Raw genomic sequence first — 25,138 nt, 5'->3', positions numbered from 1 at the left:
CATCGTCACCAACCAAGAAGTAGAGGACATCTTGATCTCCATCAGGAAAGGATTCAGGAGGTGGCAGGTTGGCTTGACCTTCATCTAGTGCCTTGAACAAACTGCAGTCCCTGAAGATGCCAAAATCTGAGTCAGCCCCAGGAGTCCCCACGTTGAGGTACATGAACTTATAGTCACCATCTATCAATGTCAGCATGATGATGGAAAAGTAGCCTTTGTAGTTGTGGTAGACACTGCCTGACCCTGGAGGTTCAAGAATTCTGACATGCTTCCCATCCAGTGCACCACAGACGTGATGGAAGTTCCTCCTCTCAGAAAAACCCTTGGCCACTTCCTTCCACTCCTCTGGTGTAGATGGATACTTGATGACCTCCTCATGATACTCATCATAAATGGCTTGGCACACCTCTGGGACAATACTGACAATGGTGTTTGGAGCCACACGAAAGCCATAGGACAGGCTTTTGTAGGAGTTTCCTGTAGCAAGGAACCTCAGAGTGATGGCAACCTTCAAACCAGGGGGAGGAGCTTTACTGAAGTTAGTGTCTTGCTTCTAGATCCTGGGAGTAAGGTGAGCCATCAGCTTCCTGAACATCTCTGGATCCACCCTCAGGAAATTCTTGAAGGATCTCACATCCCCTTCTCTTCTTCCAGGTGTTTCATCAGCTTCTCGTACCAGCCATGGTGTTGCCGTTGTAGGAGCCACTCACGTACCCACACTGTCTTTGCCTTCCTGACACCCTTTCTGGCCCTATCCCTAGTCCTGGCCTTTGCCTTGTTCACAGCCAGAGCTATCAGCATGAGGGCCAAGGCCTCCTTCTGCTTATCCTCCAGGTAGGGATCCTGCTCCAATAGCATAACAGCCATATTGCAGATGTCCATGGTGAGAGTTCTTGACTGTCTAATGTCTGAAAAGCGAATGATAGATCTAGGTAAATATAGACAGGGAGAAGTCACGGCGACGTCTCCACAACGTCGCTGCAACTGAGAAGATGTCTCAGAGACGTCGCCACAACTTCCGGGCGAATTGGTTGGCACCTTGTCTTGAGACGTCTCGGACGTTGCCCTGGCGTTGTCTTGGTGAGAGCACAAGCCATTTTCGGTTTCCCGAGTCGTGGCGACGTCTCTGCCAGTGAGATAGGCCCTTAATCACCAACTTCTAGTTTGGATTACATAGACTCTCCCATAAGCTGATAATGCTGGTGCCTTTGACATTGGCCCAGAGGGTACAAACTTTGTCTCACATTCATATGGACTATATCAATTGGGAGAAGGACTGTGTAAGCATTCAAGTTACAGATATTTTGAAACATAACAGGCAAGGGAGAATTGGGACAGAATTTTCATTGTATGCATAAGGGAAAGATGAAAGATTATGTGTGTTGGATTATTTAAAAAGATATGTTGTATGTACAAAACATATTAGACTAAAAGAGAAATACCTCTTTATATGCTATAAGAAACCGCATCAGCGGGCTACCCCCAGACATTGGCCAGATGGCTGCAGGAGGCCATGAGAGTGGCGGGAGTGGATATTTCTGTTTGGGTCCCATTCAACTAGAGCGTCAGCAACCTTGCAGCCAATAGGGCTAAGGTCCCTATATGGGATATCCTTCGTCAAGTGGGATGGAGCAATGAGAGAAACTTTAATAGGTTCTACAATAAACCTTTAATTAAACTCAAATGGGCGGAGTTTCACGGCTTCCATCCTTCACACAGTGGATTGAACTAGACCGCGGGAAGGGGACCTATTGAACTGATTATGGTCTGTTGGACCACCCGAAGGGGATAAGCCATTGAGCTACAAACTCACACGTTGGCAAACCAATGTACATTGTGAAGAATAATGAAGAGTTAAACGAGCACTTACCTGTGTGAAGTTTGATCATTATTATTCGAGCAATGGGAGTTGGTGAGTCAACGTGCCCACTTCTCCCTCCCCTCCTTTTTCTTGTTTATGAATAAAGATGTTCTGGTTGCAATAAACATGTTCAGTCATAGGTTTGTGTTATGGTTGGTTCATTTAATTTAGCGCATTTAAGTTCAGTGGCTTCTCCCTTCTGGACTGTAAAGAAATGGCAGCGCATGCATGGATGGGATCTCACGTTGATTCACCAACTCCCATTGCTTGAATAATAATCATCAAACTTCACACAGGTAAGTGTTCATTTAACTCTCATTTTCATGTAACCATTCCCTTCTGTATTCTCCTTTCATTCGCCTTCCAATCAAATCCTGGTTTTCTTATTTCTTTTCCCTTTCCTTTACATAATTCCAGCACCCCCAACACCCATTTTTATTCCCATTCCTCTCCTAGCTCCATCTTTTATGGCCCACATAATTCACCACCGGATCGCCTGCCCCTTCTGGTTCCATCTGCCTTTCTCTCCATTAATAGGTTCTCCAGAATCAGCCTCCTTAGTTACTCCATCCTAAAATACATGCTACACGTTATTTTATAGGAAGACCTCAAGCAGCAAATGTACTTTATATACTGGAAGTGAGAAGGTGTTTTAGAGTGGTCTCTCCTGATTGCTCTCCTCTATCCACACCCAACTAAAATTGCTTCTAGTTTTCATTGCACTCAAAACACGCAGACTAAAAATTCCTCTCACCAATTGCACAAATTGAGGCAGGAACTATTCTTGCTATTTTCCATTTAGTTTTGCTTTAGTAGTTTTCTTTGCTCCTTCCATAGGTTAATGTGACCAAATATAGATTACACCAAATGTCTTTCAGCATAGTGAGGATCACTGACCTCGCAAGTAGTTAAATGGAAACATTCAAATAGTATACATGTTGGAAATTTGAAAGAAAATGCTGGAAATCATAAGATGGTTAAGCAATATCTATGCAGAATGAAACATGTTCCTTGTGTTTCATCAGAATTTTTTTTTAAAGCTAGATACCAGTACATAACAGAATTTAAACAAATTAAGAGGCATGCATTGGAAGGAAAGGTCATTGGATGGATGAGACAAAAATCCAAATAACAAAATGGATGATGGTGTAGCAAGGGACTGGTAATGGGATTGAACGAGAAACAGAAGATGCACCTGAGGAATGTTAATTGGCATCAGGAGCTGTTATCTGAAAAATGCTGACTTGTATTTACCAAAATCAATATTGACTCTCAACGGTTGCAAAATACTTCTTCAATGAGGTGGCATAGTTAGCACAGTGGTTAGTGCAACAGTATTACAGCACAAGTGACCCGAATTCAAATCCAGCTTTGTATGTTCCCCATATCCGCATGGGGTTCCTCCCACCCTTCAAAAACATAGAGGTTAATTTGTGTATTTGGAGCCCAGAAGGGCTTATTACCATGCTGTGCATCAAAACTCTAAATATAAATGGTCAGATGATACTCCCAGCATTTCTGTTACATTTCATTATGGTATTATCAAAAGAAAGATTTAAAAAAGTCTAAAGCAGAGAAAATAGAGTATGGTATGTGAATGAAAGCTTTGATTCTTGAAGCCTGTCAACAAAGCTGATGTCTAGTTTAGGTGTGACCTTCCCAATTCAAAGATCATATAATAAGTAAATGCAATAAACTTAAGCAGATCAAGTAAATTACTTATTTAAAAAAACAACCTACATTTATAACTAGTGACTTCAATGTAGTAAATATGGCCCTGAGATTCTGATCAAATATATATTTTTAAAAATGACAATGACTCACAGAAATATATATCAGGATAGGAAGCCAAAATTATAGTCTCAGAGATGGGCTCTAATGAGTTATAAAAAGTGAACATGTTTCCCTATTTATCCCTAGATATAGGGAGGTGTAGAAAAAAATAGATCGTTGTAAATTTCCAACTCACTACTGAATGGAACGCCAGTCAAAATAAAAGTAATGACTCTCTAGAGTGCTGAGTTGAAGTGAATTAATACCACCTTGTGTCACAAGTTCCCTGGATCACTTGATTACCCAATCAGCTTCCTGATGATCTGAGCTTTTCAAATCCAACTGCATGAGTCGCCTGACTCCAATTGCCAGGTGCAGCCTTCAGATTAAATCCCTGTTGAAGTTTGCTCTAGAGGGAATCCAGAATTGGGACTAAGGTCATCTGAAGTAAGGTTGCCAGGTGTGCAAAAGGCCAGATGGAGGCTTTTTAGAATGGAGGGGTTATAGGAGCTCCAGGCCTCTGAGGGATTTGAAAGCCAGTCAGGGGATATTAAAATTGAAGGCTGAAGACCACCACAGCATTTGGCTGATAGATGGATAGAACTGGGATGTATTCAAGAAACGTGCAGGAACTATAGTTCACATAGGATGGATAATGAATAGTTTACAGCAGAGCACTAGAATCATTATGTCTCAAAATAACAAAGTCAAAAACACTCTATATGGCTTAGTGTAGTTTGATAATGCTTATGCTAAACACTTTGGGCCTTAGTATACTGAAAGTGCAATTTAAATGAATATTGTGGCATGTCACTTTGCATTGTAGCATACGAAAGCTAGAGAGCTAGGAACAGGATCTCTCACTTTGCAAAAAAAGTTATTTTCCTTTAGTGTCAAATAAATAATTTCTCTTTCAAGCTAGAATGAAACACACTTTGTTTCTGTTCAAATAATAATATTATTTTTGTAATATTGCACAGTGATCTTTAGTGAACTGGTGTCATATTGAGTTGGTATACTAATCATTACTGTGCTGCAAAGGGTTGATGAAAGCATCAAGCCTCATTTCCAGTACATGTTTAATAATACAACCCACATGCTTTATAACAGAAAAAGCAATCTTATTATAATATAGTCTCCACAAGCCAAAAGCAAGGCCAGTCTCAAGTGACTAATCAGTTCAGGTTTTGGAGCACTGACTTGATAATTGGCCCAAGTCAGATAGTGAGATCCAACTCGCACCAGTCAGTAAGAAAACAATATTTCAGCTGATCTGTAACTGAATCAGCTATTGTGTGAACAGCTGTCACATAATTTACAGGTACATCAGATGAAAAGGACATGCTAATATTCAAGAGCATAGATTACCATGAAAAATCAGATGGCACCATTCCTGCAGCTGAAGGTGTGTTCTGCTCTTGAATAATTGTTATTAACCATGTACCAAGCTGGAGATGACTGCAATTTGATGCCTGTCCTATAATGTTCCTTAAATAAACTGTTTTTTCAAACAAATCAAGCACTGTTTCTTGATAAACCAGTTTTGTGTGCATGAAATGTGAATGAGATGTTGTCAGAAAAAGAGTAGAAACTGCAAATGGTAATGAAAGAGAAAAGAGAAATGATTGGCATTTGAGCAAATAAAACTGCACCAATAAACAAAGCAGTTGACTGCTTATTCAATTTTTTTAAACTTTAAGGTATTATCTTTGGTTAGTATTTCCAGTTTATTGAACCTTGGTGAATTATTGTTGTTAATGTAAATTAGATAAACAATAAGATGCAAATCATAAAACCTACTTGCTTCTGAGAGCCTGTCAGCAGGCAACCAGCAGGATAGCAATGATCAAAGAAAGTCAATCTTTTTTGTAGAATCTTTATCTCTGGTTACACTTTTAAAAGTTGAATTAATTTGGGATCATCTAATCTCAAGGCAATTGCATATTTATCCCCCACACAACATTAAACTTGTTTTAGCAAAAGCCATAGACTCTTTGTTTATTTATATAATTGAATGCAAATGATTTACCCTTTCATCTCTGCTTGTGAGTATAACTGTGATCATGCCTGTCTTATTCAAATAGTTGTGTTTAATTCAAAAATTTCAGCTCAGCATCATGATGGACTCCTTTGTACAAGAAGTAGCTGTGGCAGTAGTGTTGAATTTACACAATTGGTTTTCTTGGAATCATTGAGTAACATAGGAAAGAGCTTCATCAAGTGAACTGGATTTACTTTTCCATTAGAATTCCTTGGTAGATTTTAGATGAAAGACCGAGATGTCACCAATAAGTGAGGCAATAAATTTCCTGAAAGTTTTATAGCTTGTCATCTCCTTCAACAATCCTTTGGGGCCATGGATGATTATTTTTAAATTATGTGAGTTCTGAGGAGCCAGATAGGTCAATGTGGGAAATGAAGGAAGTGCCTGATGGGGTGGATGGGTAACGTTTGGGACAATGACACTTTTTTTCTTTATTTACCCCTGTGCTCCACAATTTTAAATTTGTAATCAATTAACATGTAATTAAAGTGCACATTCCAGATTTTATACAAAGTTATTTGTATACACTTTGGTTTGACCATGTAGAAATTACAGCACTTTTTATACATAGTTCCCCCATTTCAGGGCATCATAATGTTTGGGATATTTGGCTTCACAAGTATGTTAAATTGCTTCATTGGTGCAGATGTAAGAGAGCAAGGCTTGATTCTAAGCTTTTGATCATCTTTGGAGTCTGTAGTTGCAATTTTTCAAAATGAAGACCAGAGTGTTGTGCGCTGTTAGCCAGAATCAGACACACACAAGGTAAAGACTGTACTACAGGCTTTAATCCACAAAGACTTTCACAGAGCCAGACTGTCTGTAGCTGCAGTAACTCTGAGTGAGCTTCGGGAGGCAGGCGTAGGCTTATATCCTGGAGGGTGATTGACAGCCGGCCAGGTGTTGTCCTGTCCCCTTACATTCCTGCAGGTACAGAGGATGCCCCCTGCAGTAGGCCGGTGGTGTACCACCACATTCACCCCCTTCTTTAAAATTGTCCCGGGGGGGCAGTAACAAGGAATCGCACCACTATATACATACATTTACAGGTTGAGATGATCCGGTGGCCGCCGGGGTCTCTGTGACCGCCATAGGATTAGTTCCTGGTCGCTGGTCAGAGGGGAAGTGGGGGGTCTGGCGGCAGGAGTGTGTGTGGCTGGTGTGGTGCCGCGCAGAGGGGTGACTGAGTGGGGGGGGGGCCGGGGTCCACATATGAGGGTCATATTTGATGGGTGGGGGGGGGGTTCAACTCCCAAGGCTGAAGCGGGCCCCTGGTGGTCAAGGAGGTCCTGCATGCCCCATACCTGCCTGGGGACGGGGATGTATGCCCGGACAGTGTCGTCCTGGGCTGGAGGGTGGCGTGGAGTGGTGGGTGCTCCTGCTGGTGCCACTGGTTGAGACGGTGTCCTCCCTGCCACTGCCGAACCTAACGTAGGCATAGTTGAGGTTTGCATGTAGGAGGAAGACCTCCTCAACCAGGGCTTCGGCCTTGTGTGTCCGTGCGTGCTTACGCAGGAGCTCCGGTCTCGGGGACGTGGGCCATGCTGGGAGGGACATTGCAGTCGCCGACCTCCTGGGGAATGAGAACAGATGTTCGTGAGGGGTCACTTTGGTAGCCATGCACAGCAGCGACCAAATCGCATGGAGTACCTTAGGCAGGGCGTCCTGCCAGTACTCAACGGCCCACCCTTTCGACCTGAGAGCCAGGTGGACTGCCTTCCAGATTACCCTGTTCTTGCGTTACACTTGCCCATTGCCTCTCGGGTTATATCTCATCATGCAACTGGTCGCGATGCCCTTTCCGTCAGGTACTGGTGCAACTCGTCACTCATGAAACTAGATCCCCGATCGCTGTGGATGAAGGCGGGTAGCCAAACATGATGAAAATCTGTCCCAGGGCCCTGATAATGGTGGCCGTGGAGGTGTCTGGGCAAGGGATAGCAAAAGTGAAGCGGGAGTACTCGCCCACTACCATGAGGAAGTAAACGTTTCAGTTTGTGGAAGGCAGGGGCCATTTGAAGTCCATGCCGAGACGCTTGAAAGGCTGAGTAGCCTTTACAACATGGGCCTGGGGCAGGCGGAAGAAGCAGGGTTTACACTCTGCGCAGACCCGACAGGCCTCGGTTATGTCCCTGACGTCCCGGTGTATGGCAGGTTTTGGGACTTAATGAAATGGTACAACCTGGTGACACTGGATGGCAGAGGGACTCATGCAGTGCCTGCAGCCTATTGTCGTGCATAAACGTGCAGGTGCTAGAGAGGGCATCGGGGGAGTCGTTAAACTTCCCGGGGCGATACTGGATATCGTAGCTGTAAGTTGCAGCTCGACTCTCCAGCACAGGATCTTGTCATTTTTGATCTTGCTCTTGTGGGCAGTGTTAAACATGAATGCCACGGCGCGTTGGTCCGTGAGGAGGGTGAATCTCCTGCCGGCCAGGTAGTGGCAACAGTGGCAGACCGCTTCCACAATTGCCTGGGGCTCCTTTTCAAAGGCGGAGTACCCTAGCTCGGAGCTGTGGAGGGTCCAGGAGAAGAAAGTGATGGGGTGCCCCCCTTAGTTGAGGGTAGCAGCGAGGGCCACCTCGGAGGCATCGCTCTCCATCTGGAAGGGGGAGTCCTCATCCACAGCCTGCATTGTGGTATCCACGATGTCTTGCCTGATGCGGATGAAGGCTGCCTGCGCTTTGGGTAGGAGGGGAAAAGTTGTAACTCGGGCCAGTGGGCGGACCTTGTCTGAGAAGGAAGAAACCCACTGCGAGTAATAAGAGAACAGGCCAAGGCACCTGCGCAGGGCCTTTAGCGTGGGGGGGAGGGATAACTCCATTAATGGGCGCATCATTTCTGGATCTGGGCTGATGACTCCATGGGCCACAATATACCCCAGGATGGCGTGGCGAGTGGTGCTAAACACACACTTCTCCTGTTGTAAGTGAGGTTCAGCTCCCTGGCCGTCTGGAGGAATTTTTCCAGGTTAGCATCATGGTCCTGCTGGTTACGGCTGCAGATAGTTACATTATCCAGATACAGGAATGTTGCCTTCAGCTTGTGCTGGTCTAGCAAGTGATTCATCTCCCGCTGGAAAATAGAGACCCTGTTCATGACCCCAAAGTGAACTCAGCAGAACTGGTACAGGCGCCTGTCCGCCTCAAATGTAGTGTAGGGCTTATCCTTCGGGTGGATGGGGATTTGGTGATACGCCAACTTCAGGTCAATCGTGGAGAAAACCCGGTAGTGGGCAATCTCGTTGACCATATCGGCGATCCTCGGCAGGGGTTAGGCATCCAGCTGGGTGTACTGGTTAATGGTCTGACTACAATCCACGACCATCCTCTGCTTACTTCCCCCTTTGACTATCAGGACTTGGGCTCTCCAAGGGCTGTTACTGGGCTCTATGACGCCTTCCGCCAGGGGTCGCCACACCTCTGTCTTGATGAAGTCTCTGTCTGCAGCACAATAGTGCCTACTTCTGGCGGCGATCAGCTTGCAGCCTAGCGCAAGATGTGGGAAGAGCAAAGGTGGGGTGATGCGCAGTGTGGAGAGGCTGCAGGTTGGCCGAGGCTGGTAGATTGGTGTGCTGTGTAATGTGAGTGGAGGTTGGGGCCACCTGAAGGCAAGGGTGACACTCTGCAGGCAGCACTGAAAATCTAGGCCCAGGAGGATTGGGGCACAGAGTTTGGGCATGACAAAGAGCCTGAACCCTGTTTAAGTCTATCCTCCCACAGTTATATCGGCCGAGCAGCGCCCGAGGGTACCAACAGTCTTATCCTTGATGGCAAGGGAGATCGAGCAGGTGGTGGGGTGGACTTTTAATCTCAGGGAGTGGGCCACGCTCGGGTGAATGAAGCACTCGGTGCTGCCACTGTTGAACAGGCACTTCGTTACCCGCCCGTTGACTTGCATGTCCATCATCGAGCGCCCGAGGTTGTAAGGGATGTCCCTGGTCAGTGTGGTCATGTTAATGAAATGGTACAACCTGGTGACACACGGATGGCAGAGGGACTCACACAATGCCTGCAGCCTTATCGTCATGCATAAACATGCAAGTGCTAGAAAGGGCATCGGGGGAGTTGTTAAACTTCCGGGGGCAATACTGGATATCGTAGCTATAGGTTGCCCGTTTGACTCTCCAGCACAGGATCTCGTCATCTTTGATCTTGCCCTTGTAGGTAGTGTTAAACATGAACGCCTCGGTGGCCAGGACCGTCTCGGAGTTGTCGCTCTCCGGCTGTGCACAGCGATTTATGGCATCCGGAGGCTTAGGGAGCATTGATAGGGCAGCCTGGTCATCGCCAATGTTGAAAACATCGACGTCGGTTGCTGGGTGCGGTGTGCAACAGCCGATGGCACCCGGAGCCGTGGGGAGCATTGGTAGGGTTGCCAGGCCATCGCCCGTGTTGACCACGTCATTCTCAACGTCGTCAGGGGTCCTCCATGTCGGCCGCTGTCTGGCCCAAGATGGCAGCGGCTTGCGGGGGCCCGCTGTGTGGTTGGCCTCCTTTCCAGCCATGTCCATTGCCCTGGGGGAAGTGATGTCATCGCAGCCGGTGGCAGTGATGTCATTACATCAGCCGGAAGTGACGTCACAACATGAGCCGGAAGTGAGACGTCACAGTAGTTCTCGGCGAGTGGTACTGTTAAGGGCCGCGGTTAGCACAGGTGCTCGGAGCACACACTGTGACAGTCGCTGGCGGGGCAGGATGTTTGTGAATATCGAAGTTGGGTAAGGCGGAAGTCTTCGTGGGGACAATGGTCTGCGGGGGAGGTAGGGAGGTCATATAGGGCCGCTGAGCTGCCAGCTGGTTTTGAGAGGCACACTTTTGCAAAGTGGCCTTTCTTGCCACATTGGGAGCAATGCTGGTTCCTAGCTAGGCAGTTTTGGTGCAATCGTCAATCTGACCCACTCCAGGACCCACAGTACTTACAGGGATGCCGGGCACCTGCCACAGCCACGTTCTCCTCCCCAACTCGGTCTGAGGCTGCAGCTGCAGTTTAAGAGGGCCATGATGGAGCCTAGGGGAACCTGGAATCGAAGGCTTCGATGTGCAGGGCTGCAGCTTCCAGGGTTTGGACCATTTCCACAGTCTTGGTTAGGGTGTACATATTGTCCTCCAGCAGCTTCTGCCGGATGGCTCTCGAGTTAGTCCTCGGACAAAGGTTTCCCGGATCAGCCTCTCAACCTCCTCTGCACCTACCCTGGGTTCAGCCAGACACGGTCGGGCCAACTTCACAAGTGACCCAGGTAAGACTCAGCTGTCTCCCTGGGTTGCTGGGCTCGGGTGTTGAGGAGGTACCTTGCACACACTGCATTCATGCGGGGCTTGTACAAGTTCTTAGGTGTGTCCATTGCACTCTTGTATGTGGAGCACCCTTTGGTTGCCTGGAAGGCATGAGGACCCAGCTTTGACCGGAGTAGGACCAACCTCCTGATCTGAGTCCAGGATGCCGCCTCCGTGTGCCTCGATGATTGCCTTGACCACATGCTGCCAGATCTCGAAGCGTATCTGGGCTTCTGGGTGGTGTGGTTGACTTCGAGGCTCCCTGCACTCAGGAGTTTTTCCATGGCAGCCATGGGAAAATTTTGTGGATTAAATTGTGGTGCGCTGTTAGCCAGAATCAGATACCCACAAGGTAAAGACTGTACAACAGACTTTAATCCACAAAGACTTCCACAGAGCCAGGCTGGCTGTAGCTGCAGTAACTCTGAGTGAGCTTCGGGAGGCCAGCGGAGGGTGATTGACACCTGACTGGGTGGGGCTTGATCCCTTCAGGCCGACTGATTGACAGCCGGCCAGGTGTTGTCCTGTCCCCTTACACTCCTGCAGGTACAGAGGTTGCCCCCTGCAGTAGGCCGGTGGTGTACCACCACACAGAGTTCTGCCAATGAAAGTCAAAGAAGCCATTATGAGGCGAAAAAACAAGAAGACAACAGTAAGAGACATCGCCCAAACCTTAGGATTACTAAAATCAACTGTTTGCCACATCATTAGGAAGAAAGAGTGTATTGCTGAGCTCAGTAATCACAAAGAGACTAGGAGGCCAAGGAAGACCTCCACTACCGATGACCAAATTATCTTTATAACGAAGAAAAATCCCCAAACCCCTGTCCTACATATCCCAAATACTCTTCAGGAGGCAGGTGTCACTGTATCAATGACTACAGTCCACAGAAGACTTCATAAACAGAAATACAGAGGCAATGCTGAAAGATGCAAACCACCAGTTAGCAAGATGGCCAGATTACAGTTTGCCAAGAAATATTTAAAAGAGCCTGCAGAATTCTGGAAAAAGGTCTTGTAGACTAATGTAACCAAGATTATCCTGTATCAGAGTGATGACAAGAGCAAAGTATAGAGGCATAAAGGATCTGCCCAAGATCCAAAGGATATCACCTCATCTGTGAAGCATGGTGGTGGGGGTATTATGGTCTGGGCATGCATGGTTGCCACAGGTACTGGTGCACTTATCTTCACTGAAGATATAACTGCTGATGGCAGTAGCAAAATGAATTCTAAGGTGTATAGAAACATCTTATCTTTCCAATTTCAAGCAAATGCCTCTATACTCATTGGATGGTGCTTTATTTTATAATAAGACATGATGCCAAACATATTGCTCAAGCAACAAAGGAGTTTTTCAAAGCTAATATCTGGAAAATTCTTCAATGGCTAAGTCAGTCACCTGATCTAAATCCAATTGAGCATGGCTTCTTTATACTGAACAGAAAACTCAAGGAAAAAAGTCCCCAAAACAAGCAGGAGCTAAAGATAGCTGCAGTTGAGAAAAACCAGAGAAGATGCTTGAATCACAGAGTTCAAGCAGTCATTGCATGCAAGGGGTATGCAGCAAAGTACTAAACATGACAACTTTACTATACATATCATTCTTATGTCCCAAACATTATGGTGCCCTGAAATGTGTATAAAAAGTGCTGTAATTTCTACATAATCAAACCAAGATGTAAAAGTAACTCTGAATAAAATCTGGAATGTGCAATTTAATCACATGTGAATTGTTTGATTACAAATTTAAAACTGTGGAGCACAGGGGCAAATAAATTATAAAGTGCTTTTGTCCCAAACATTATGAAAGACACTGTATGTACGACTACCTTCAAAATATATAAAGACTCTCCTTCAACTAGCCTTTGATTTCTAAATACTCATGACCCCCTGAAACAAAATATTTCACCTTATCTGTCTTAGTTTTGTTTATGTTTTTCGAGCAACTGACAAAAAAGGTGGATGAAGGTAGAGCGGTTGATGTGATCTATTTGGATTTTAGTAAGGCTTTTGATAAGGTTCTGCATGGAAGGTTAATAAGGAAGGTTCAGTCACTAGGAATTAGTAGAGAGATTGTGACATGGGTTCAGAGGTGGCTGGGAGATAGACAGCAGAGAGTCATGGTGGACAACTGTATGTCAGGTTGGAAGCCTGTGACAAGCAGGGTGCCTCAGGGATCGGTGCTGGGTCCCTTGTTGTTTATCATTTATATTAATGATTTAGAGGAGGGTGTGGTTAACTGGGTAAGCAAATATATGGATGATACAAAAATAGGGAGAGTAGTGGATAGTGAGGTAGATTTTCTTGGATTATAGAAGGATTTGGTTTGTTTGGAAGAGTGGGCTGAAAGATGGCAGTTGGAATTCAATGTAAACAAGTGTGAAGTGTTGCATTTTGGTAAAAATAACCAGAATAAAACAAATACAGTTAAGGGGAAGGCACTGTGGTATGCAGAGGAGCAAAGGGACCTGGGGGGTTATGGTACAGAGTTCACTGAAGGTGGATTCCCATGTAGACAGGGTGGTTAAGAAGGCATATGGTATGCTGGCCTTCATAAATCATAGTATAGAGTATAGGAGCTGGGAGATGATGCTGCAGCTGTTTAAGGCATTGGTAAGGCCAGGTTTGGAGTACTGTGCTCAGTTCTGGTCTCCAAATTATGGAAAGGATATATATAAAGTGGAGAGGGTGGAGAGAAAGTTTACAAGGATGTTGCCTGGCTTACAGCATCTGGATTACAGGGAGAGATTAAGGAGACTGGGAACTTTATTCATTGGAACATAGACGACTGAGAGGGGACTTGATAGAGGTATTTAAAATTATGAAAGGAATAGATAGGCTAGACATAAACAGACTCTTTCCCCGAGGGCGGGGGAGGTTGGAACAAGAGACCATGAGTTAAGGATAAGGGGGCAAAACTTTAGGAGAAATATTAGAGGTGGCTTTTTCACTCAGCGAGTGGTGGCAGAATAGAATGATCTTCTGAATGAGATAGTTGCAGCAGGGTCCCTTCTGTCATTTAAGAGAAGGTTGGATGTGTACATGGAGGTGAGGGGGTTGGAGGGTTATGGGCGGAGAGCGGGAAGTTTGAGCTTGTGGAGTTGTTCTAGTGAACCGGTGCGGACTCGAAGGGCCAACATTGCCTGTTTCAGCTCCGTAAATGGTTATATGGTTATAACTTTAATTTAAAATAATGCCCTTGAGTTCTCAATTTACCCACAAGAAAAAGCCATCAGCACATGAATTCTGGCAAAATGTCTCAGAATTCTATATATTTAATCAAATTCTGTCACTTTTATAAACTCCAGTGGATACAAGTTTAGCCTGTTCAATCATTCCTCTAAACTCAACCTGACTATCCCAGGTATATCCAGAAAATCTTTGCTAAAGAACTGAATTCTAACTTTCACATCCTTCCTTAATTATCAAGATCAATTTGTATATGGTATTCCAGTGCAGCAGTGGTTTCACAAATTCTGAATGTAATTGTTCTTCCATCATTTTGTGTGTTGCTCCTATATATAACTGAAGTATGACTTCCCTAACTTGTATTCAATTCCCTTAGCAATGAAAAATAACATTGTTAGTTTTCCTAATTATTTGCTATAGTCACATATTAGCCTTCAGTAAATCATGCACCAAGATTCTACTACCTCTTTAAAGTTCTGCAATCTCTCACCATGTAGATGATCTGTTTTTTTTCCAAAGTGGAGAATTTGTACTCCATTCTAATAACTTGCCTTCTTGCCTATTTTTGTGCCACCTGCAAATTTAGCAATCATGCCTTTGATGCCTTCATCCACGTCATTTATATAAATCATAAAACATTGAGGCCCCAGCATCAGTCCTGGTAGCATATCACTTGTCAACTTGGGCATTTAAGCTTACTCCACTCCCCGTTAATCACACCCATATCCTTATCATTATCACTTAAATCTCCGAAGGTCTATCCTTGAAAAGCTTCTACTTTTCAATTGACATAAACTATATTCGAAGCATTCAAGTCAGGAGCCTCAAAAGTCATCCAAGTATGATCTCCTCAACACCATCAGAGAAACCAAGCTTAAGTTCCAAGAGAACATCATGGAATAATGGCAACAATGGCAAGGCATGCATGCTATCACAGAGCACAAAGTCAAGCAAAGTAAACCCAAGCAGCAGGCAAACAATCTCCAATTACCATAGTTAAACATGCTCTAGGTTGCTTTGAGCAGGGTGCCAGAGGTGAGGCGGCATCGACATTAATTACTATAAGCCATACTCAGCCACACTGAAGGGACTCTCTTTTGCTTCTTTTTCACTTGTACTGAAAAGGGTGCCAGGTAATACTTCGCAGGCAAAAGTTAAAAACATTACATTTTCAATATATTATTTCATGAAAATGAAAGGAATCTTGAATCTTGAAGCAATACTGCACCCTCAGTCACTGCTGCTGATGTCAGGGCAGCCTCCCAGTGGTTGAACCTGTGGAAAGTGACTGGATCAGATGGAGTCCTGGACTTGTGCTGATCAATTAGTGAACATATAATATTTTATATGATGATCACTGTACCATTGACTTTTTAAAAACCAGATTATTAATTAACTCCTTCTATTTGCATAATACAACATCTACAGTACTCCATTGCTTCATTTGTTCCTCAATGTACTGAAAAGCTTCTCTTAAATACAGTACAGGTAGTCCTCAATTTACGACCGTAATTGTAACCTAAGGATAGGTCATAACTTGTATTGGTCATAAGTCAGATTTGCATGTTTTAATGAGATATTAAAACAATTTTTCAAAAATAAAATTTAAACAAATAGTCCTTTAATGAAGAATCTCAGTATTTAAAAAAAATTTTTGGTCGTACGTGCAGGTGGATGTAACTCATGTAGGTCATAAGTTGAGGACTACCTGTACTTCATAATTTCATGATTCACTCTGTCATTGATAGAACAAACTTAATTTGTCCAGTCTATGTCCAGGTTAAAGTTTACCACGATTATTACATGCATCTCTAGTTTCTTGATTTATACTATATTCTACATTCCCAGCATTATTTGGCGCCTTGGTATTTCTCAACTTCACTCAAACTGATACCACTTCATGATTTTTTGAGCCAAGATCATTTAATTGTTCTGTCTTTATTAACAGAGCTAACCCTCTCCATTTCCTGTATTACATACATCTTCTAAAACATGTTACTTTCCATCCACTCTTTAATGGGTATTGGATCACACCCATTTATTTTCTATTGGTGCTATTATTTCATCTGCATGCATTCATATAAGAAACTTCAATTTCCCATTTTGCTAGCATGAACATTCTAAATGTATGCACACCAGAATCATCCCCTATATCAACAATTTTATTCAAAGTTTTAACTGTGGTTCTAACTTTTCAATTTGCCAATTTACTGGTCAATCCCAACCCCAATATTTCAATGTCCTTTGACCTGTTTTTCATAACCTCTGTGGTTGATGGATATAATCTTTGCAGTTATTTATGCATCAGAATTCAAATGGGATAAGTGTCCATCTTCACTTCCTTCACCTTTCTTTCTACTGGTATCTATAAAGGGCAGTTGATCTATTCCATGAGATTACCACTCAAGTGATTAAGATGACATTATAGATCCCCCAGTCTACTCTATTATTGTTGACTGATATTTTTGACAGTTAAATAATCAATATAATAGCTTACATTTATACAGCACTTTTAAATCAACAAATGTTCCCAAGGCATTTCTTAGGAATGTTAGTAAAGATTGATTTTGATTCACATTAATCAAATCATTTATTAAATGCATGGTCAACAAGATGGCTTTTCAAAGAGTATTTTAATGGAGGTCAAGAGCATAGAGGCTTAGTTGGAGAACTTGGGGTCTCAGTAAAAAAAAGACCAAGACTGCACTGAAATTAAATTTGTGGATCATTGCAGTGGTGCAGACTACAGAGATGGTATTAGGTAATACTTCAGGAAATTTTCAAAGGAGGATGAAGATTAAAAGAAAATGAATATGAAGAATTGCTTAATTGTGAACCAATACATGTCTCTTTCTTTGGCTTGGCTTCGCGGACGAAGATTTATGGAGGGGGTAAAAGTCCACGTCAGCTGCAGGCTCGTTTGTGGCTACAATCACAGGAATGGTACGATGCATGTAAGAGATTTTCAAGGAGGTTTTGGGTGAACTTGGTTTGCTGGTGTAGAATTAGTCTAGACAGGAATATGTGGGAAATATCAGGCCAAGGGATAAGAAATACACAAATGAGGGTCAGAACAGCAGACATCTAAAATAGGAACTGAGGAAAGAAAGGAGCAATCTTATTTCTGTGCGGAGCAAAAATTATTGCCAAGGAATAGCTCAACTTAATTAGGGGCACCTCTTAAAAATTCAATTCTGACAATGCAGCATAAAGATCTATCAAATAATACAGCAAGATATAGATCAGTTACAGATAGAGGGCTCTTTCTGAATTTAAAGGGAATTAGGGAGATTGGGATTTGATGCAGCTAAGGCTCTATTGAATGTAAAGTGGGCAGAAAAAATAGGGCCTGATATTTTAAAAAGTGCACAGGAAATAAAGCCCCAGTCTGCCAAAAGAGAGCATGTAAATATGGAAAATGGAGCCCTGGTGAATTTAAAGCCAGTGTGAAAAATAAGGCTCCCAAGAGTTTAAGAGATATGTAGGAAACACTGCCTCTGTGTTTCAATTTATTAATTTATTTATTAAATTTTAAAACCACAAAAAAAATCACAATAATGTAAATCCATTACAAATACATGTGGTATATATATAAAAAAGAAAAGAATGAGAGAAAGACATCCCATAACCCCCCCCCCCACCTTCCCCCCCACCCCTACAAATCAAAGAAAGTAGAACAAGAGATCCTCAACAGGAGCACTCCCTACATTTAATATATGGAGAATGAAAATGCCTGAGATTCATCTAAATATTTGTTCCCACTGTTTGCAAATATGGGGACCATATTCTCCAAAATATGTTATATGTCTCTTAAATTATAAGTAATTTTTAAAAAAACTTTATTTATTCGTTCAAAATACAGATAATAAGTAACATATATAATAAACTAAACATGAACGACATATTTTATATATATGTATATAAGAAAAAAGAAAGAAAAAAAAAGAGAAAAAAGAGAACCCCCCTTTTCAGCCAACTCTCCTAAGGAGAGCCATAGAGAAAAGAAAAGAAAAATTAAGCATACATATTAAGATCTAATCAATGTAAATCAAAATGTAAATATTCTGAATATAACAACCACATTAATAAAAAACTATAATTATCACACAAAATATGTGATTTTTTCCATTATTAAACAATATTTCATCTCATTATACCATCTATTAATATCAATCATATTTGTATCTTTCCACGTACTAGCAATACATTTTTTCACTACAGATAATGCTATATATGCAAAAGAAAGTTGAAATATATCTAATCCGACCTTTCAGAGGTTGCAAACTACCCAATAAAAATACTGTCGGATCTAAAGGTACTTTAATCTTATACAAGTATTCCAGAAACAATTGTACTTTCTTCCAAAAAGATTGTATCTATACACACACACACACACACACACACACGTATATATATATTCATATATACACATGACTAAACCACGTGAAAAAAAGTTCCAACAGCGTTACCACATCTAAAATACAAATTTGATTCATGAAAACCATATATTTTTTTAGCTTTTCAGGTGTTAAATATAATTGATGTAAAAAATTATAATTAATCATTACATAACATGCATTTATCAGTCTAGTTACACTACCATAACAAATATCTGACCAATCATCCTCGGAAAAAAAATAAAACCAATTTCCGCTTCCCATTTACCTTTAGATTTATCCCAACCCTTTTTATCCATACCATCCTCTAATATTTGATACATAATTGAAATATAACCCTTCTCTGGTACCTTCATAAGAAAAGTCTCAAATTTAGTCATTTCAGGTAAAATCATATCTCTACCAAACACATGCTTTACCAAGGATCAAATTTGATAAGAAAGAAACAAAGAATTCTTATCAATACCATAACTGACCCTCATCTGATCAAAAGATAAAAATTTACCTTCTTTTAAACAATCTCTCAAATTTTCCACACCTTTAAATCTCCAATATAATAAACTTCGATTATGTATTGAGAAAGAAATAAGTTGATTATTATACAATGGAGTCAAGGCCGACAATTCACCACTAGAACCTATCATTTTCTTTTTCTTTGTCCATAGCTTCATTAAATGTTTTAATATAGGCACATTATGTTGCTGTAACAAATTTACATTCCATCTAAACAAAAATTGATGTATTTCAAATTCAAAAATATTTGCCATCTCAATTTTGGCCCAACTATGGGCCGTTCCAAATCCATCAATGAACTAATAAATTTAAGTTGGGCTGCTTCATAATAATTTCAAAAATGTGGTAAACGTAGTCCCCCTAGGTCATATTTCCAAGTTAATTTATTCAAGGGTACTCTTGAAAATTTACCGCTCCATAAAAACTCCCTAACCATTTTATTCAAATCTCAAAAAAAAATTATCAAGTAAATACGGAATAGATTGAAATAAATATTGTACACGTGGAAAAATATTCATCTTAATTGTATTTATTCTACCCAATAAATTAATAGGCAGATCTTTCCATTTAATCAAATCAATTTTAATTTTTTTTATTAACGGAACATAATTTAATTTATACAAAGATTGATAATTAACATCCATAATTATACCCAAATACTTAATTTGATCCATCCATTTCAGATTAAGAATGTTTTTATAAGATGAATAATCTCCTTCACTCACTGGTAATATTTTGCTTTTTTCCCCAATTAACTTTATATCCAGAAAAACGTCCATATTGCATCAAACACTCCTTCAAATGCAAAAGTGATTGAGCTGGATTTGTTAGGTACACCAATACATCATCAGCAAATAAATTAATTTTATATTCCTCATCTAAAACTTTCATACCCTGTATCTGTGTATTCTGTCTATCAACTGTGCCAAAGGTTCAATCACTAATGCAAACAAAGCTGGTGATAAAGGACAACCTTGACAAGTAGATCGGGTCAGTTTAAACAGTTCTGAAATCAAACCATTCGTCACTACTCTACCTACCGGTTTACTATATAAAGCTTTAATCCAACCAATAAAAAAAGGACCAAACTTAAATTTCTCCAAAACTTTGAACAGAAAATTCCACTCAACTCTATTAAATGCTTTTTCAGCATCTAAAGATATCACCATCGGATGATCTGAAGATTGTCGAAATCTATTAATCAAACTAATCACACGTAAAATATTATCCGAGGCATATCTATTCTTTATGAAACCTGTTTGATCCACATGAATCAGCTTAGGTAAAAACTTAGCCAATCTATTTGCTAAAATTTTAGCTATAATTTTATAATCTACATTCAACAACGAAATTGGTCGATATGAAGATACTTTCAAACGATCTCTATCTTTCTTTGGAATTACTGTAATTAAAGCACTAGAACAAGACTCAGGCAATTCATAATGTTCTCCAACCTGACGTAGTACATCTCCAAACACTGTAGAGAGGTCATCATAAAAAATTTTATAAAATTCAACCGAAAATCCATCATCACCAGGCGATTTACCGTTCAGCATTTCCATCATAGCCATTTTAATTTCCGAGTCAGTAAATGGTGCTTCCAACTCCTGTATATCTACATCCTCTAACGTCGGTAAGTTCAACTGTGATAAAAAAAATCAATTGATCCATTTTATTGTTTTCCATCAGATGTATATAATTTTTTATAAAATGAACAAAATTCATCATTAATCTCACGAGGTTTATACGTAATAAATGAATTCCGTCTAACAGCATTAATAGTCCTCGAAACCTGTTCCTTCTTTAATTGCCATGCCAATACCTTATCTGCTTTTTCTCCCCATTCATAATATCGTTGTTTAGTCCTGTTAATCATACACTCAAATTGATAAGATTGCAAAGTATTATATTCCAGTTTCAACCTAGACAATTCTATTTTCTGATCTTCTGTAGCGTCTCTCTGAAACTCTCTTTCTAACTCACTAATCCGTTTCTCTAACTCAAAACCCTGATTTAATCTAATCTTTTTTTATTTTAGAAGTATAAGTAATTATTTGTCCTCTCAAATAAGCTTTCATAGCATCCCATACTACAAATTTACTATTAACAGAATTAGAATTTTCTTTCAAAAAGAAATTAATTTGTTCTTTCAAAAAATCAATAAATTCCATATTTTTTAACATTATATTAAACCTCCAACAATAAGCCACTTGAATTTTCTCAGAAGTTATATATGCAAAGTATAACAAAGAATGATCTGAAATCACCCTGCTTTTATATTCCGCTTGTTGTATTTTCCCCTGTAAATGTGCCGATACTAAAAAAAAAATCAATCCTCGAAAAGATTCATGTCGAGCTGAATAAAAAGAGAAATCCTTCTCTGTCGGATTAAGACGTCTCCAAATATCCACTAAATTGAGATCTTTCAACCTGAACTGCCATTTTAGATTTCTCAACTTTCTTCGGGGACTTATCTAATAAAGGTTCCAAAACACAATTAAAATCACCACCAACTAAAACATTCTCATTAGCCTGACCCAGATGTAAAAATGCATCAGAGATAAATGTTTCATCATCTTCATTTGGAGCATAAATATTAAGAAAAGTCCACAATTCACTAAAAATCTTACAATTTAATTTAAGAATACATCCTGCTTTATTCTCCATTGATTGTAATTCAAAAGATAAATTCTTATGTATCAAAATTGCTACACCTTTAGCCCTAGAGTTAAATAAAGAAGAATATACATGCCCTACCCAATCCCTCTTCAATTTCATACTTCCCTTGACATTCAGATGTTTTTCTTGTAAAAAAACGACATCAATTTTCATTTTCTTAATATACGCCAAAATGCGTTTACACTTAATCGGTGTGTTTAAACCTCGAACATTAAAAGTAGCAAACCTCAACTTTGACATATTTACTAATATTACTAAGAACTAACAATATCTATGTATAAAAACTCAAAATAATGTAAATAGGCCCTCCAATAGGAGAAAAAGAAACCACAAATTAAAGTCTAAATAAAATAAAAATGAATAAAATAGAAAAAAAGATAAAGTAAAAAAAAACCCCAAAAAAACTTGCAAAAGATAGTAATCCCTAAACCAAACTTGGGTCTGGATCACCCACCAAAGGCTGATGACTAATAGAACATAGAACAAATCTCTCCCTCCCCAGCCAAACAAAGAATAACAACAAGATAACATAATAATTTAAAAATAAAGTAAGAATAAGAAAGTTCTTCTATTCATCCAAGAGATTCCAAACTCGGCGACCCCATTTCAGGAGAAGTTAGACTCTTTCCATTCCCATTTCTACCATTTCTTCCATTTCCAGAACAATCAGATTTTTCTTTAGGAGACAATGGTGGACTACGTCTTTGTCCTCGTACATCTGACAACAAATCAGCAAAAATCATTGCTTCACGCTCATTCTCAAAAAACCGAGATTGAAAGTCTCCACAAAACACCTTCAACACTGCCGGATAATGAAAAGTAGACTTATACCCTCTACGTCACAAAACTTTAACTGGATTAAATCGACGTCGACGCTGAATAACCTCTTGACTCAAACTGGGATTTAAAAAAAACTCTACTATTCTGAATCATTATCGGAACTTGTTGTTGCCTCGCATTTTGCACTGCTAGACGAAGTATTGTTTCTCTGTCCAAATAATTCAAGCATTGAATTATCACAGGTCTCGGTGATTGATCAGGCAAAGGTCTTTTTCTTAAGGCTCTATGAGCTCTTTGCAGATGATGCCGCTTTAGTTGCCCATTCAGAGCCAGCTCTTCAGCGCTTGACGTCCTGCTTTGCGGAAACTGCCAAAATGTTTGGCCTGGAAGTCAGCCTGAAGAAAACTGAGGTCCTCCATCAGCCAGCTCCCCACCATGACTACCAGCCCCCCCACATCTCCATCGGGCACACAAAACTCAAAACGGTCAACCAGTTTACCTATCTCGGCTGCACCATTTCATCAGATGCAAGGATCGACAATGAGATAGACAACAGACTCGCCAAGGCAAATAGCGCCTTTGGAAGACTACACAAAAGAGTCTGGAAAAACAACCAACTGAAAAACCTCACAAAGATAAGCGTATACAGAGCCGTTGTCATACCCACACTCCTGTTCGGCTCCGAATCATGGGTCCTCTACCGGCACCACCTACGGCTCCTAGAACGCTTCCACCAGCGTTGTCTCCGCTCCATCCTCAACATCCATTGGAGCGCTCACACCCCTAACGTCGAGGTACTCGAGATGGCAGAGGTCGACAGCATCGAGTCCACGCTGCTGAAGATCCAGCTGCGCTGGATGGGTCACGTCTCCAGAATGGAGGACCATCGCCTTCCCAAGATCGTATTATATGGCGAGCTCTCCACTGGCCACCGTGACAGAGGTGCACCAAAGAAAAGGTACAAGGACTGCCTAAAGAAATCTCTTGGTGCCTGCCACATTGACCACCGCCAGTGGGCTGATAACGCCTCAAACCGTGCATCTTGGCGCCTCACAGTTTGGCGGGCAGCAGCCTCCTTTGAAGAAGTCCGCAGAGCCCACCTCACTGACAAAAGGCAAAGGAGGAAAAACCCAACACCCAACCCCAACCAACCAATTTTCCCTTGCAACCGCTGCAATCGTGTCTGCCTGTCCCGCATCGGACTGGTCAGCCACAAACGAGCCTGCAGCTGATGTGGACTTTTTTACCCCCTCCATAAATCTTCGTCCGCGAAGCCAAGCCAAAGAAGAAGATGAGCTCTTTCCAATACCAAGCCTCCAGAGAAAAATTCTTGCCTCAATATTTGTGGGATCCATTCTGTAAAAAAAACGAAGAGAATCTTGATCTTCCATACCTTCCAGCAAACCAACAATCTTCATATTGTTCCTTCTACTTTGATTCTCCAAATAATCTACTTTCCTCTCTAACTCCTTCTCATGTTCTCGCAATTCTTTAACGGATTTTTCCACATCCTTCACTTTTTCTGTATTAGAGGCCACTTGCTGTTTACATTCCAGAAAAGCAGACTGAAATTTTTAAAAATCTTCAGAAAATACTTCCATTTGTGCATTAACTGTAGTAAATTCTGACCTCATACTATCTTTCATTTGAGCCAACTCTTGCAATATCGGCTGAGTAACAGTACTTAACAGGTTAACCTGTAATTCAGAAAGACCCAACCCTGTTTTCTTTAATGTAGTATCAGAACCAGATAACTGCAGCTCCTGCTGCAGCTCAACAGCAGGCAATTTAACAGTTTTACTGCGAGTTTGAACTCCAAGCGACGGCACCCCGACTTCCTCAGGGGGTTGATGCTGTTCTCCCCCAAGTAATTTTTTTCAAGTGATCTCTGATCTTCCATTCCCAAGTCTGTATCAGATTTCCAAGTTACAGCAGTACATTTTCTGGCTATTGTTAAAGCAATTTGAATAAACTTCACTTGATACCTATTCAATTTTAATTTAGGTTTAACCTCTCTAATATAATCCAATAAAAATAACATTAGATCCTATGGAAATTTAACCCTTATTATTTATTTTAATAAATTACCTATCTCCAACCAAAAAGATTTAATTTTAGAACACAGCCAAGTAGAATGCTGAAATGTACCCACTTCCTGCCCACATCCAAAACATAAATCCGAAGAGGTGTAGTTCAATTTATTCAACTTTTGTGGTGTTAAATATACCTGATGAATAAAGTTATATTATACTAACCTATACCTCACATTTATTGAATTTTTCATACTTTCTCTACATAACTCCATCCAATTATGCTCATCTATTTGCTTATTCAAATCTACTTCCCATCTTTGTCTTGATTTATGTAATCCTTTTTTCTGAGCTTTCTTTTGTAACAATCTGTACATTACTGAAATAAATTTCTTTGTATTTCCATTACACAATTCCACCTCTGTCTCTATTGGCAATAATGGATCTGGATGATATTTTCACGTAAAAAATTAATAACCTGATAATAACAAAGTCTAGTATTCTCAGATATCTTAAAGTTCTCCTTCATTCTACTAAAAGTAATGAATTTCCCCACTTCAAAACAATCCTCAATCTTCTTAATACCATGATGT

General features: G+C 40.9%; 1 long non-coding RNA gene across 1 annotated transcript in view; it reads right to left on the bottom strand.

The window, feature by feature from the left end:
* Window positions 1–25,138, bottom strand: part of LOC138757920 (uncharacterized) — a 57,319-nt gene that overhangs the window by 4,223 nt on the left and 27,958 nt on the right. The window contains exon 3 of the long non-coding RNA XR_011353993.1: window positions 20,603–20,699. This is a non-coding gene — a long non-coding RNA (uncharacterized lncRNA). The remainder of the gene's footprint in view (window positions 1–20,602; window positions 20,700–25,138) is intronic.

This window comes from Narcine bancroftii, chromosome 1 (genome assembly GCF_036971445.1).
Source record: "Narcine bancroftii isolate sNarBan1 chromosome 1, sNarBan1.hap1, whole genome shotgun sequence".
Lineage (NCBI taxonomy): Eukaryota > Metazoa > Chordata > Chondrichthyes > Torpediniformes > Narcinidae > Narcine > Narcine bancroftii.
Note: the sequence above shows the minus strand (reverse complement) of the source record. Positions and strands in the feature narration are given on the sequence as shown.